This window comes from Hydra vulgaris, chromosome 13, assembly GCF_038396675.1.
Source record: "Hydra vulgaris chromosome 13, alternate assembly HydraT2T_AEP".
Lineage (NCBI taxonomy): Eukaryota > Metazoa > Cnidaria > Hydrozoa > Anthoathecata > Hydridae > Hydra > Hydra vulgaris.
In genome coordinates, this window is record NC_088932.1 from 21,577,501 (window position 1) to 21,592,800 (window position 15,300).

Consider the following 15,300-nt stretch of genomic DNA (forward strand, 5'->3'; position numbering starts at 1 on the left):
TTGATTTGTTTTACAACAATTTAGAGAGCCTGTACACTCGTTTCCATTTCGAACCACACAACATTTGGAATGTGGATGAGACTGGAGCTCCATAAGGCGTCAAACAAGTAGGAGCTGTAACAAGTGCAGAGAGGGGTAAAATAGTAACCTTTTGTTGTGGAGTCAATGCCTTGGGACACGCATGGCCTCTAATGTTCATATTTCCTATGGTCAGGTATAGTGAACGAATAATAGATGGATGTCCCCCCGGCTCTGTTGGAGCATGTCATATTTCTGGCTGGATGACAAGGGAGAATTTTTTTCTATTATTGAAACATTTTGTGAAACATTGTAAACCAACAGTTGAACAACCTGTCCTGCTGCTGTTGGACAATCATTAATCTCATGTATCTCTTGAATCTATTCAATATGCCAAGGAAAATGTTATTCATATGGTTTCGTTCCATCCTCATTGTTCACACAGACTGCAACCTTTGGATCTTTCAGTGTTTTTCTCACTAAAGAGAAATTATAATGTTCAGTGCAATGCATGGCTAAATAGCCATCCCGGGAGGCCAATGCAGCCTCTTGACATTCCCGCTATATGTTGTAATGCATTCAAGCTTGCCATGTTGCCTGCTAACATACAGTCAGGCTTTGAATCTACAGGGATTTTTCCTTTCAATCGTTTTCGGATTGACACTGTCCTGTTTCTGCCCTTGTCTGTTAGTGATAGGCCAGATCCTGCAGTTTCTGGAGGTGTCGATTCTGCTTTGAACGTGGAGAAAATTGCTACTGCTGAAAACAATGGTCATCTTCAAGTAGACGTCACTGTGAATTTAGCTTCATTTGAATTTCAACCGTCGACATCAGCTCTTTCAGATTCCTTAGCGATATGTAAGGAAAGTCCAGTAGCTTCCACAAATGCAGGAACTATTTTTTGTGCCAATAGTCAAGCTATAGCCTCGCCCTATGTGGTACGGCCACTTTCTAAAGCCGGACCACGCAGCCAGAGTAAACGCGGGAGAAAACAGGGCAAAACACGTATTTTGACCGATAAACCAGAAAAACTGGTTATTGACCTGGCAGAACAAAAGAAAAAGAAAAAAGGAGAACCAAAGTCTAAATCGGTTGCAGCCATAGCAAAAAATAAAACTGTAAGGACTTCATTTTCGAATTCAAATGAAAACATTGATGATACTTTCTGTCTTGTGTGTGGCGAGCCCTATTCAAATTGTAGATCAAAGGAAACTTGGGTTCAGTGTGTAGACTGTAAATTGTGGGCCCATGAAGAATGTACAGATGGTATTCCTGCTTTTTTGAAAAATATTTTTGAAAATTGTTTAGAGTGATTAAAAAAAAAACATCTTTTTTTAGTTGTTTACTTAATCTTTTGTATTTGTTTACTTAATTTTTTGTGTTTGTTTACCTGTTTACCAAATCTTTTGTGTTTGATTACTTAATTAGTTTTTTAAAGCTTCATTTTCAAGTCTTATTAAATGTATCAACTTGCCCCATGTTGTGTATCGACTTGCCCTAGCATGGGGGAGGTTGATACACATATCTTTACCTTACTTTTTGTGCTGTATTTATTTTAATTATGTTCTAATCAATAAACTTGTGGTACTAAAGTATGCAGGATACTTAGTGTAACATACACAAGTTATTATTTTCACTCTAAATATATTTATTTTCACTCTAAATATATTTATTTTCACTCTAAATATATTATTTAGCTTTTAATGTCAGAAAATGTAAAAAGTGTATCAGGGTGCCCCCCTTTCCCCCAGTTATTTAAAATGGTTGGAAAGAAAATAAAAGCCTGAATTATAATACTATTACAGCTTCATAGTTTTGCGTCAAAATAATGGTTGTTCGAAAAACAATTTAAGTATTTGGATGGAGGTTTAACTAACTTTGACTTGTATAACTTAATAAGAAAGTTGAATTGACTTACTTTATTTTATTTCGCCATAAAACTTTTATATATATATATATGTATATATATATATATATATATATATATATATAATATATATATATATACATACATATATAATTATATATATATATATATATATATATATATATATATATATATATATATATATATATATATATATATATATATATATATATATATATATATATATTTGAATTTAGACATCATGTATGAGATTATGTAAATTATTATTTTATAAACATCAATAAATACGAATTTCTCTCGATATTAAATTTATTTTCTAAAAAAAGTTTTCGCTGGATTGTTGTGACCAACGTCTTCAGCTTAATAGTCTGTTTTTTTTTTGTTTATATCTTATTTTTAAAACGGCAGTTCTATTTTATATCAATGGGAGGGTTTCATCTTTTTCTGACGTAAGAGCGCCATAAATGGTGTCCAAAATTTTGTTGACACATATTGCCCCTCATCTAAATTGTTACCATTTTGTTGAGGGGCACATTGGTGGTACTGTATTTCAAGTGCCTCACAAACTTTGCTAACAAACTTTTTAGCATGAACTTTTAGAGTTCTGCAACTGTCCCAGTTAATTTGTTGTGTACAATTTCTCATGTGTGTGGCTAATACAAATTGTTCTGTTTTATTTTCTATTGTACTGTTTTTGTGTTGTTGCATGTGTGTTTTTATTTGCATTTTTATTTCACCTATATACTCTTTGCTACAATGGCATTTCATAAGGTAGACTCTGGTGATGTTTTCAATGTTTTTAGTAGTCACTAGTGATTTTTTGTTTTTTCGTTTTATTTCTTTATAATTTTTATGAGATTGGACTGTTTGTAGCCATTTTCGACAAATACTTGAATAAGGAATTTCAGTTCATTTTTTATATGTTTCTGGCTGGATACATTAAATGCTCTATGTACGAAACCCTGGAATATTCCAATTAATTTGTGGGTCATGATTTGATGTTGCCTTAACTTGAATGTTAGTAATTGCATTTTTTTCTGTGTATTTTAAATTCATATTTACCATTTTTGTTATTTATTATGCATATGTCTAGAAAATTTAGTGTTTTTTTGTTATTTTCAAATTCGATAGTATATTCGATAGTATTAAGTATTGTCTTAAATTGATCAGCCTGGGTAATGTTAGGGACTCTAGCATGACTGTTTCTACGCATCTATAAAATGACTTTCATCAATAAGTGAGTTGGTTTTCAGCGCTGTATCAAATGGTCTTTTTTCAAGATGTTGAAAAAAAAGAAGCTAAAACTATCATAAACGAAAGACCTATCGAAATTAATTTTTCAAGTTTATGTATTCATTGTTCCATAAAAAGTATGATATAAACATAAAAAGTATGATATAAAGTTCTATCAGAATTTTTATTTATTTCATATTTTTTAATCGAGTTGGATTTTCATTTAATATTGGTAGTTTTAGTTTTACTAATTAATTTGAGATTCCGTAGTTTGGTGTGCCTATTGTTGATACTACAATTTGCATTGGGTAAGATTGTTCAGGCTTATGTGCCTTCACTACACCATACATACGAGGTGGTATCGGGTTACTGGGATAAATTTGCTGATATTCATCTTTTGTGAACCGGCCTTTTATTTAATTTTGTTAGTTGGACTTTGATTTTCATTGTGTAACTTTGTGTCGGATCCTCATTGATAATTTTAGTTGGCTCAATTTGTTCTCGAATCTTTTTTATTACTTTATCACGAGGGATCGTTTCAAAGCCCATTCCTTTATCAAATGGGTATATATCAATATTGTTATCGTTTTTTAGTTGTGTAAATGCTTTCTGTTGTTCACGAGTCAGGTTGTCATTTTTATTATTTTTGTTTAGTTTTAATTCTCTTAAAACTTCTCTCCTCAGCGTTTGCGCGGCTTCATCTTTTTTGTTGTATTCAAGTTTTAGAGCTGATTACTCAGTTATTGAGATGATGTCAAGATACGGAAGAGATTTTATTGTTGGTATAAATTTTTGTCCAAGGTTAAGGAGACTTTTTTGCTGTTCTGGAATATCTGTGTCGCATAAATTTAAAACAGCTTTCTTAGTATAGATTGTCGAATGGGATGTTCGCTTAACGCGTTGATCTTGAAGAAGTTTGAATTTTTTAATTAATCTGTCTCTTGATTTCACGAGCATATTTTCTCGTGCTTTTTCAATGATTCTTTTTACGGCTTCATAATCATTCGTTTCAAGTATTTTCATGAGTTCATTTTCAATGAATTTTACTGTATTAGTTTGTTTAAAGAACCGTGTTCGTAAATCATTTTTCAGCGAAATAAGAAGTTCAAACCTGCAACGTTGAATGATGACTTTACTTTTATTGTTATTAATAGAACAGTTAATTTGTCATGACTTTGGGATGAGTTTGTGTTTGACGCATTTTTGTAGAAAGACGTATTGATTTTTTGACTTTTTTTCCTAATTTTTTGTTATGTTGTTGTTTTGTTACATATTTTTGCTCCGTACTTACCTGTAAAATAATTTTTGAATGTAGACATCATGTATGTAAATTATTATTGTATAAACATCAATAAATACGAATTTCTCTCGGTACTAAATTTAGTTTTTTAAAAGAAATTTTCGCTGGATTGTTGTGACGTCTTTAGCTTAAAAGTTTTTTTTGTTTGTTTATATCTTATTTTTAAAACGGTAGTTCTATTTTATGTCAATGGGATGGTTATTATTATTTCTTTTAGAAAATAAATTTAGTATCGAGAGAAATTCGTATTTATTGATGTTTATAAAATTATATATATATATATATATATATAATGATAAAATTAAAATGGTTATTTTAGATAGAACAAACATTAGACTTGCCTTTTTACATACACCCTGAATTATACTTGTCAACTTTTATTGTTTAACTATTATTTATATAACTATTGTTATTGTTACAATTATTATTATTGTTATTATTGTTGTTGTTATTATTACTTTTATTATTATAAACACTATTGCAAAAATGATGTAAGGAAAATAGATAGCTTGTTGATGTTGTTGTTGTTATTGTATTTCTTCGTATTTTGTGAAAACATTTATTCTGTTTTCTCTTGGCGTTTTTTTAATCAAATTTGGATTAAGAAGTATAAGTTTTGTCACGTAAAACCCCAATTTTATATATTTTGTTATTGGGGGCTAAATTTTGGTTGGGGGCTAAATTTTACAATATGCAGTAAACTAAAATTTTGCCATTACCATATATCAAAAGGTTTTATTGTGTTTGCATATTTTTTCTCCATCCAAAATTAATTATAAAGATTATTTTGAAATTTTTTTTTGTTTAACTATTTGAAGCAGAGTAGGTTAGAATGACCGACAGACTGATTGAAACTACTTAGGAACTTACTAAATACTATTGTTGTTAATACTTTTATTTTAGTAAAATCTACCAACTTGAAAGAACTGGAAGAAATGAAGTTCATGTCGCCATCAACTCTCTACTTTTGGCCAACAAAAGTGGAAAACCTTGTAAATAGAGCTGAGGATCGGGTGTATCTAAATATGATGTATCTATGATTTAGATGTATCTATGATTGACATGCAGATGTATCTATGATTGCTTTATCTTATGCGACCTTCGGTTGTTCACGACACAAGGTAATAGGCGAGATAGCATCAGAGATTCACAACAACTATGAACCATCCATTTATGATTTGTGATAAAATAGCTAAGGTTTCTAGGAGTCCCAAGTTACACTAAGACAATGGACAAAAAAGTTAGACAATTCATTTCTGAGCTAATAATTAAATTGATGACCGACTGGCATTATAATGATCGAATTGTTAACATGACATTTGACACAACAAGCTAAAACATTTGTTACTTATCTGCAGCTTGCATTGTCATACAAGATAAACTTCAGCGTTATGATCTATGGTCTGGATGTCACCGTTGCATTGTTGAAGTTTTGCTTTCCCATGTTTTACTGCCTAAAGATCAAATCATTGAAGTAACCAGATGTAATTTTATTCACAAGATAACAATGTGACTTTTTTCACAACTTGTCTCAAATACTTCTATACTGTCCAAATGACTATAGTTCAAATGCACGATGATAGTATGACTAACAAACTCATCCCACGTTGCTGCAGGCAGTAATGATAGGAGTATCAGATACCAAAAAGGTTGAATTCCGAAGATCAGACACTCTACACAAAGTGAGTTAAATGGTGAAGCAAATAGTTGATCCCACTTGTACTGTTCAATGACCGAGTATCTGTTTGAAATTTTAGCCGATGGTTTTTTTACACTTAAACCAGTGAACGGTAAAACCGGTGATCTTAGTGAAGCTTTTTTTCTGCTAAAGCTACCGACATACAATATATATTTAATCTATAAATGTTGCAACTTAGTTTCCAACCCTGTATCATCTAGACATGTTGCAACCTTATAACATTTTCTTAGACTTTTATCTTCAGATTGTGTTTATAAATGTTAAAAGAAGGAAACTAATCCGTATAGAAACTTTCTAAAATCTTAGTGAATAATATTATTCTCAGATTAAAAATGCGTGCTTCTTTTAGTTGCAAAAAAATTTGAATGATAAAATCATTCGAATGAGAGCATATTTCTTCAACATTATTTAAGTAATATTTAAAGATATTATTACTTGAACACAAAGTTAAAAATATCTCAAAAACAATTTTTAAAAATTTTCCTTGTTTTAAAAAAAGAGTTAAAATGAATAAAAGTTGAAAATATAAAATAACTGTAAAGCCTATAATCAACTATTTTAAAATGATTGATAATATATATAATAATATTATAAAAGAGAAACTCTTTATGTACCTAACATGTCGTCTGTTTATGATTTTTTTATATTTTCACAATCTGTATGTTCAAAACATCTTATTTAAACACTAATACACCCACAGCACCAAGTAGGGATGCGTTACGTTGGCCATGTCTTTTAATTCCGGTTTTATTAGGTTGTAAAGGCGTTACTACAGTCTGCACCACTAAATCAATACACAGTACAAATACACAAATATTCATCCTCCAAAATATTGTTAATATTGTTGTGTTTAATCCATCAATGATTGGGACCCCAGCCAGGGACACACAGAAGGTGGCAGATCCGGATTTGTGTCCCCCGGGCATCACGTATATTGGGCATCATTATATAGTAATAATAATAGTAATAGTAATATATTTAAATAAGTTCTCTTAGATAAAATGACAAATAATTAAAAAACAAACCAACAAATTATACAAAAATTTATGGTTTGTGAAATATAAACTTTAAGTAAAAAAAAGCAATTGTTATTTCATAGCAAGTAAGTTGATATTAAAATTGGGAAAAAGGGAAAAAAGATTGCTTTCATTTAATTAAAGTTTACTTCTATAACAAATAGTATCTAAAAAGTCAATATTTGTCGCTGCTATTAAAGCACAAATTAATTAATAAACGTGCAGCTCATCTTCAATAAAAGATGTACTGTTTGCAGCTTCAGAAAAAAAAACTTGTCAATTCTATTCTTAAATGCGTTAACTGACGGAACCTTTTTGCATGCTGACAGCAATTTATTTCAATCATTGACAATACGATTTGTAAAAAAATTGTGACGAGCATTATTATATGTGAATTCACGCATTAGGACGTTGGAAGAAGATCCGCGAATTGGTGGATTATGCCAATTGATACTCTCAAAACTGTTTTCTACCTTAAACTGTAGGATTAAGTCGCCACGTCTCCTGTTTCCAAAGTAATAAAATTGAGCCGCCGACACTATTCAGCGTAAGGTAATCCTATTAAATCATGAGGTACTTTTGTTGCTTTGTGCTGAATTTTTTCGATTTCTTTGATGTCACCTTTTAAGTAAGGACACCATACCGGAATAGCGAATTCCAGGTGTGGCCTAACATACGTAGTGTATAATTTACTCCAAAGCTTCATATCTCTTAATCTAAATGATTTTTTTAATAGGCCAAGTATCATATTCGCTTTACGTGTTGCAACCTGTTTGTGTTGATTCCATTTTAGATCATTAGATATAAAGATACCCAGGTCTCTCTAAATATCCGTTGCCTCAAGAGTAAGTGATGTATTTCCATCATTCATTACATATTCATGATTACTATTTCCATAACCAAGGTGCATAACTTTACATTTGACCACTCTGTGACAATGTTTAAATCATTTTGGAGGGTTACGCGATCAGCATCGTGAAACTCAGGTCCTATTTCTTGTAACAGTTTAGTGTCGTCAGCATAGATTTTATAAACTGATTTTAACTTATCCGTTAAGTCGTTTATATAAATGATAAATAATGTTGGACCAAGTACAGACCCTTGAGGAACTCCGCTTAGAACATCGATCCAGTCGTTAGAGTGTTCACCTAAAACAGTTCGCTGTTTTCTACTAATCAAAAATGACTCAATCCATTTTAGAACATTGCCATTTATCCCATATGCTTTTAATTTATGAAGTAGTCTACGGTGAGAAGCTTTATCAAACGCTTTCGCGAAGTCCAAAAATGCAATATCGACAAAATTTCTTTTACTTAACGCTTTCGTGATGTAATCGACACTCTCCAATAAGTTAGACGTGCATCCTTTTTGGGACATAAATCCATGTTGATTATGTGAGATGCAGCTCGTTTTTTCAAGATATTTAGTTATCTGTTCCCTGATAATCTTATCCATTACTTTACCTGCAGCTGATGTGGTAGACACTGGTCTGTAATTAGCGGCATCAAGACGACTTCCTTTTTTAAACAACGGTGTGAAGTGTGACTGTTTCCAAGCTGTAGGTGCTGAGCCTTCGGACAGTGCTTTATTATAAAGTAAAGTAATAGGGTAAGTCATTTGAGCTGCGCATTCTTTAAGCACCTTTGGACTAATGTTATCAGCACCAATAGATTTATTCGGGTTCAAACCTTTCAAATAAGCTAGCGTCGCTTCAAAATTAATAATTATATCGCCTAAGTCTTCTTGATAATGCCTTCTCTCAAAAATAGGTAAGTGACTACTTTTATTGTCATCAACAAAAACTGATTTGAAGTGTTCGTTAAGTCTGTTTGCGTTAAGTGTTTGTTAAGTCTATGTAATCCTTCTGTTAAAGTTTCACCTTTTGCATCAGATATAGCACTAATAGATACATGAACATTCTGTTGTGCCTTAGCATAAGCGTACACCCTTTTAGGATTACTTTTATCTGGTGCTAGTTGTGCTTCAAATACTCGAACACAACGTTTACATGCTTTCTGCACTTGGCTTCTTAGTTTCCTATATTCACGAATCAGTGTCGCAGATTGCCAGTTAGTTGCAGATAAGTAATTGCCCAGTTATTTTTTTTTTGCTTTATCATAGCCAGTGCCTCCTTATTCATCCACGGCGCATTACGAGTGGTATGGACTTTTTTTAACAATTTGCTTGCTGAGTTTATCATATTTATTGTAGAAAAGTTCATAGCACTCATTAGTGTTTTTATTTTCAAATAATCTTTTTACCGAAATTTATATAGTCACCTTTATTAAAGTCATATTTTTTGTTTGAGTAGTCTCATTTTTAGAAAAATCTACATAATCCCAACTCAATATGCAATGACCTTGCAACGAATTACCTAACGGCAGAGAGCTAGATAAGTTGATTACTCTTGTTGATAAGTCTGTAATAATTAAATCCAAAATGTTTTTTGCTTAACCATTAGATGCTTCGAATGTTGAGAAATCAACTAATTGTTCTAGGTTATGATTAGCCAAAGTATCAAGAAAAACACTTGCCGCACTATTTTGACCGCTTAGTAATTCGATCCTGTCATCATCGTGCCATTTGATATCCGGAAAGTTGAAACCACCTGCTAGTAACATACAACTATACGCTTTTCTATCAACAGCTTGCTTAGCCAATATAATTGTTTTATTTATATCATTTATATGCGATAAAGGTGGTCTATAGACACAACCAATAAGAACAATTTCGTTACCGATTTTAATTTCACACCATATTTGCTTGGAGTTGCTGTTATTTAAGATCTCTCTTAAATGACAATCAGATACCTCATTCACTACTAGATCACGCTTGATGTAGATAGCAACACCTCCACCGTGACTAATTTGATTTTTCTTTACTAATGAGTAGTTGTTCAATTGAGAAGCAAATATTTTAGTAAACCATGTCTCAGAAATAAAGATTAAATCATACATGTTTATGTTACAAAGTGCAGATAATTCGTTCATTTTATCCGGATTAAGGGAATTTGCGTTAGTATAAAAACATTTAAAAAATGTATTTTTAGGGTTAGATTTAGCAGATTTTATTTTTGTATTTAATGCATTTAAATAAATATTCGCAGATAAACATTTTGATTTATTGTGTTTTTGCAATTCTGGCTGCTTGTGCATCTCCCTATTTGATGAAAGGATGCTTTTTACGTCCATTGATTTCAACTTCCTGTGAGACATCAATGCATCGCAATTTATCGCTCCGGATGACAAATCTAAAGGGCTTGTCAAGTTTTCCAAGCTTATCAAGGTCAGAATTAGCTGCTTTTCTTACTGAGTCTAATTTATTGAACTCACTTTGTTCTGCTGCTGTGCGCTCAGGGCGTATAAATATATCTTTAATTTTGCCCAATACTAATTGTTTTGCCGATGCTATAACGTCGTTTCTGATGGATACCGAATCAACTTCAATCAGAAGAGGAGCAGGTTTACTAGAATTAAAGTTCTCATTTTTTTTGAAATGTTCAACTCTAACTGTATTGACTGATTTATTTAAGGATGCCATAACCTTTTTGAATTCCGCGGTGTCATCTTTAGTTATATCGCTTGGTTGAGTTTTTACAGATTCAGGTAGACCAAATACAACAATTCTCTTCTCTCTATTAGTCACGTCCATATTATGCTTATTGAGCGCGCTCACTACAGCTACGTTTGCTAATGTACTGGGTTTGTTTGTACGTTTGTAATGTAAATGTACGTTTGCTAATGTACTGGACTTGTTCAACTAATTTAGATAACAAAGGTTTTTCACTACTTTTGCTATCTTTCAGGGACTTTATTTCAATATCCTGTAAATCAATTCTATTAGTAAGTTCATCAATTCTGGCAGTAAGTGTTTTAATTACATGAAGAGCTTGTTTAAGCTCTTCTTTGGAAATTTTATCAGCGTTTTCCAGATCGTCTTTAAGCTGTTTTTTTGTTACCATTTTTAGCAGTTACCAGTAGAAGCGATTTTAAGGTGTATGTATATATGATTTGCGTTTAACTCGATAAATACTCTTTGATATAGTTTATATCCGTGAAGTTTCAAAAAAAAATTTTTGAAAACTTTTATTTTTTTATTTTTATTTATTTTTTTTACGTAATAATATTATTTTTTTCCGCGTTATAACAATTTATTTATAATAATAATAATAATAATAAATTTTTTCTGAAAAAAATTAAAATATAACTAACTTTCCGGAAATATATATAATCACGGATTTATTATGTAATATACTATGTATGTTTTTAAATTGTCAAAAGCGCAAAATAGAAAGAATAAGATATATAAAAATCTGAAAAAATGTTCAAAAATATGAATAAACAAACAGAAAAAAAATTAGGTGCAACGCCACTATTGACGGTAAGTTAAAAACTACTAGAAAAGAAAATATTAAAAATAAAAATAACTTGAAAAGATTTTAAAACTTGTCAAAACTCTATAAAAATATAAGCGAATTGAAGCATAAATATTTGCTTATAAATATATTTTTTCACAATAATTTATAAAGTTATATATAATAATATATAAATATGTGTATATAATTAAAACAAACAATAAACAAACAAACTATATTTGAATAAATTAAGACACGCCGAATCGGATGTATATAAAATAATACATCTATTATAATTAATTTAAAGTAGAAAAAAAAAGGATAGTAAATAAGCTTATAAGATGAAGCGAATTGCAGTAGAAGAAAGTATATGTAGATAATAAAATAAATGGAATAAACGGAAAAAGAATTACGAAAAAAAAATCACGGAAAACTTACGCTTAAATAAAAACGTCTAATCGACTCAAAAGCATGATCTTGAAAAAGATCTGACAAAAATATGATCAAAAAAAAAAAATTATTAGTATGCCAAATAAAAAATTGAAAACATCCGATAAAGAAATGAAAATTGTTTACTTTGTTACCTTCATCCATCAGATTACAGAGAGATTTCAAGCGCTGAAACAGCAATGTAGATTATTTTCCTTTATCTGGTCTACGTCTGACATCAATTTGGACTTGACAAACAGTCAAGTATCTAAAGTTAAAAATCTCGTACTTTTGTATCGAAATGATCTTAGTAAAGACGAGTTTATTGATGAGTTTATTGTCTGTTCGACGTCATCTACTGACAAATGATCGGCCCTTAGATATTCTGAAAAGTTTATAATTTTTCATTTATGCAAAGAGATTTGAAGAAATTTTTTCCCCAGATATGCATCTGTCTTCGTATCTTTCTTACTTTGCCCATATCTGTGGCTGGAGGTGAGAGATCATTTAGCAAATTAGTTCTTGTCAAGAACTCATTTTTCTAAGAACTACCATGGGACAGGATCGTCTTAATGACTGTCTTATCCTTTCAATCGAAACAGATTTTGCGAAGAAAGTGAATTACGATGTTGTTACTTCCAACTTTGCTGCTAGAAATGCTTGTAAAGTCTCGGCCAAGACTTTACAAGCTTTACAAGATCTGTTTCAATTAAAAGAATAAGACAGTCATAAAGACGTTTTTCTGTCGTTAAGTCGTAAGTCGTTAAGACAAGTTTTTCTAATGTTATACCATTGTATAACATCAAAAAAACTTGATACCAAATTCAGAAATATTTTTTTCTTTGTTGTGTTTAATTTTATTCGTGAACTGTCTCAAATACAGAACTTTTAAAATATTTTGTGAATACAAGAATTAAAGCTTTATTTTTCTTATTATTTTTAGTTTGGTGGTGGTTAATGAGGAGAGTGGAGGGGGACAGGGGTGGTAGCCAGTAAATTTTTTTATAATGCTTCAGGGGCATCACAAAGTCTTCGTGCGCCCCTGATCCTGGGAAATGAAACATTTTTTACGGGAAATGAGAAGCCCGAATAAAAACGATTTATTCTCTAATTCAGGACCTAGCCTAGTTAGCTATAAACTTTCCTCTTTTTTTTTCCCAATAAACCACTTCTCCTTTACCGAAATGGCGCTAAAACTCGCGTACATAAAGTTTTAGAATTTTTTTTTGTTAACTATTTAACGAGTTCCATGTTAAATGTCTATAATAAGATTACCATGGGACCAAGGCCAGCCCGAAGTTGTCGTTTTTTTTGGTGGAAAAATAATAGTGATAGATAGAACAACAATATTATAACTACAAATAACGTATAAAAATAATGTTATAGATAATTATAAATAATGTTAATAATAATGATAATAATAATAAAAACAATTATAAATAATGTTAATACCTATAAAATATTATTATAAAAATTTATAGCAATATTGTTATAAATAATGTTAATATAGTATTGTTATAAATAATGTTAATTGTTATAAATATGTTTCTATATATTGTTAATATAAAAAGAATGCATTGTCGGGGAATCGAACCCCGGTCCCCCGCGTGGCAGGCGAGAATTCTACCACTGAACCAACAATGCCTACATGGTTGTAGAAAATATATAATATTTTAAATTATTAAAATGATTATAAATAAAACTAAGATATTTTAGAGGAGTTATTTTATGTTTGCATCCGGAAAACCAATACTTAATAATATCATTATTAAGTATTATATGATTAATAATATTATTATTAAGTATTGGTTTTCCGTATAATGATAATAATAGTAGTAAATAACAAATAAAAATAATTTTTTAATTATTATTATTATAAAAATAAAAAAAGTTATTTTTCTTTGTCTTTTCTATTATTATTATTATTATTGTTATTATTGTTATTATTAGTATTATTCTATTATTAAAATTTTTGTATTTTGTCAATATTATTAAAATGCATGGGTGAAGGCGGGGCACGATGATTCAAGGGGGACAGTAGATAAGAAGAATCTTCTCAAAGATTTGGATTTTCTTCATCGTGATAATGTTATCATTTTATGAGTGTATATAGCCATCTTTAATTATAGTGATTAGAAAATTAACAACACAAGTTAATTAAGATTGTTAACATAACTAAGATACGAAAAACATTTATAATGCAAACATAGTGCAATTGCATTTTACGACCAGGCGAGTAGATAGAATTTTTTGGTGTTTCAGAAATGACACTTTTAAACATGATGCAAACTTCAAACTTAAGCTCATGTTTATGTCAAAAGAGAGTGTTTTAGAAAAAATCGCGGCGGTTGGAGCATGGAAACAAAAATATTTAAAAGTGTGCTCCCCCCATCCCAAATGAAAGGGCAATAAATTAATAAAGTGTTTATTAGTAGGGAGTTTAGGCAATATTTATAGCAAATGTAAATATTTTTTATATTAAATGCATTATATTCCTTAATATATTTCCTTTTCAAAATGGTTTCAACCACCTCTGTAGCTTATTTAGTTCCAAAGATATACGTGTTTTAATATTTTCAATTCATAGACTTTTTATGAAATATTTTCTTAAAGTATCTCGTTCAATTTTTGGCACCGAAAAAAAAAACTTTTTTATCTTTTTTTTTTTTTGCGTAAAAAGTTGCGTAAACTAACTTATAATAAAATTTTATTAGAAAATAAATTGTAAATCTAAATTATTTGAACAATTCATAAGTAGAATTTTTTGGGGGGGTTAACGCAGACGTACCATGAAGTAGTCAAATAACTGTATAATATGTTTGAATATGTTTTAAACCTTTTTGACACAAAATAAATTTTCAAATGTTTTAATTTATAATACGTTGAGCGTAACAAAACTTTGATGATAAATATTAACTTAAATTAATTTTATTTTTCTTTAATAAATTATCAATTGAACAACGTGGACCCAAATAAAACACGCAGAAAACGTCAAAATACGTACAAAATAAAAATAAATCTAAAATTTATTTTTACACAAACAAAAAAAGAAATTAGTCAAAGACTTGTTAATAATTTCAGTATTGTTATAGATTCAAAAAAAGATTTAACCACTATAGTCTACTGATTCGACTAATTTATTGTTTTCAGCACCTATCATAATATAAAAAATGTTATATTTTTTAATGGGGTTAGGGTTTTTAACTTTTTAAAAATTTTGAAAACAATGAATGAAAAACTCGTTGAATTGTTCTATTGCATTGTGTTTGGCTTTATTTGATTGTGTACTCTCGAGTCCTTAACTCAAGGGGGGGGGGCGTTTATTATTTTTTGGAAAAATTTCCACCCACACAAATCATATTA

At 30.2% G+C, this 15,300-nt stretch overlaps 1 non-coding gene across 1 annotated transcript; it reads right to left on the reverse strand.

Moving 5' to 3' along the window:
- Window positions 1–13,510: 13,510 nt before the first annotated feature.
- trnag-gcc (transfer RNA glycine (anticodon GCC)) lies at window positions 13,511–13,581 on the reverse strand. The gene has a single exon. It is a non-coding gene; the product is annotated as a tRNA-Gly (tRNA).
- Between the last annotated feature and the right edge of the window lie 1,719 nt (window positions 13,582–15,300).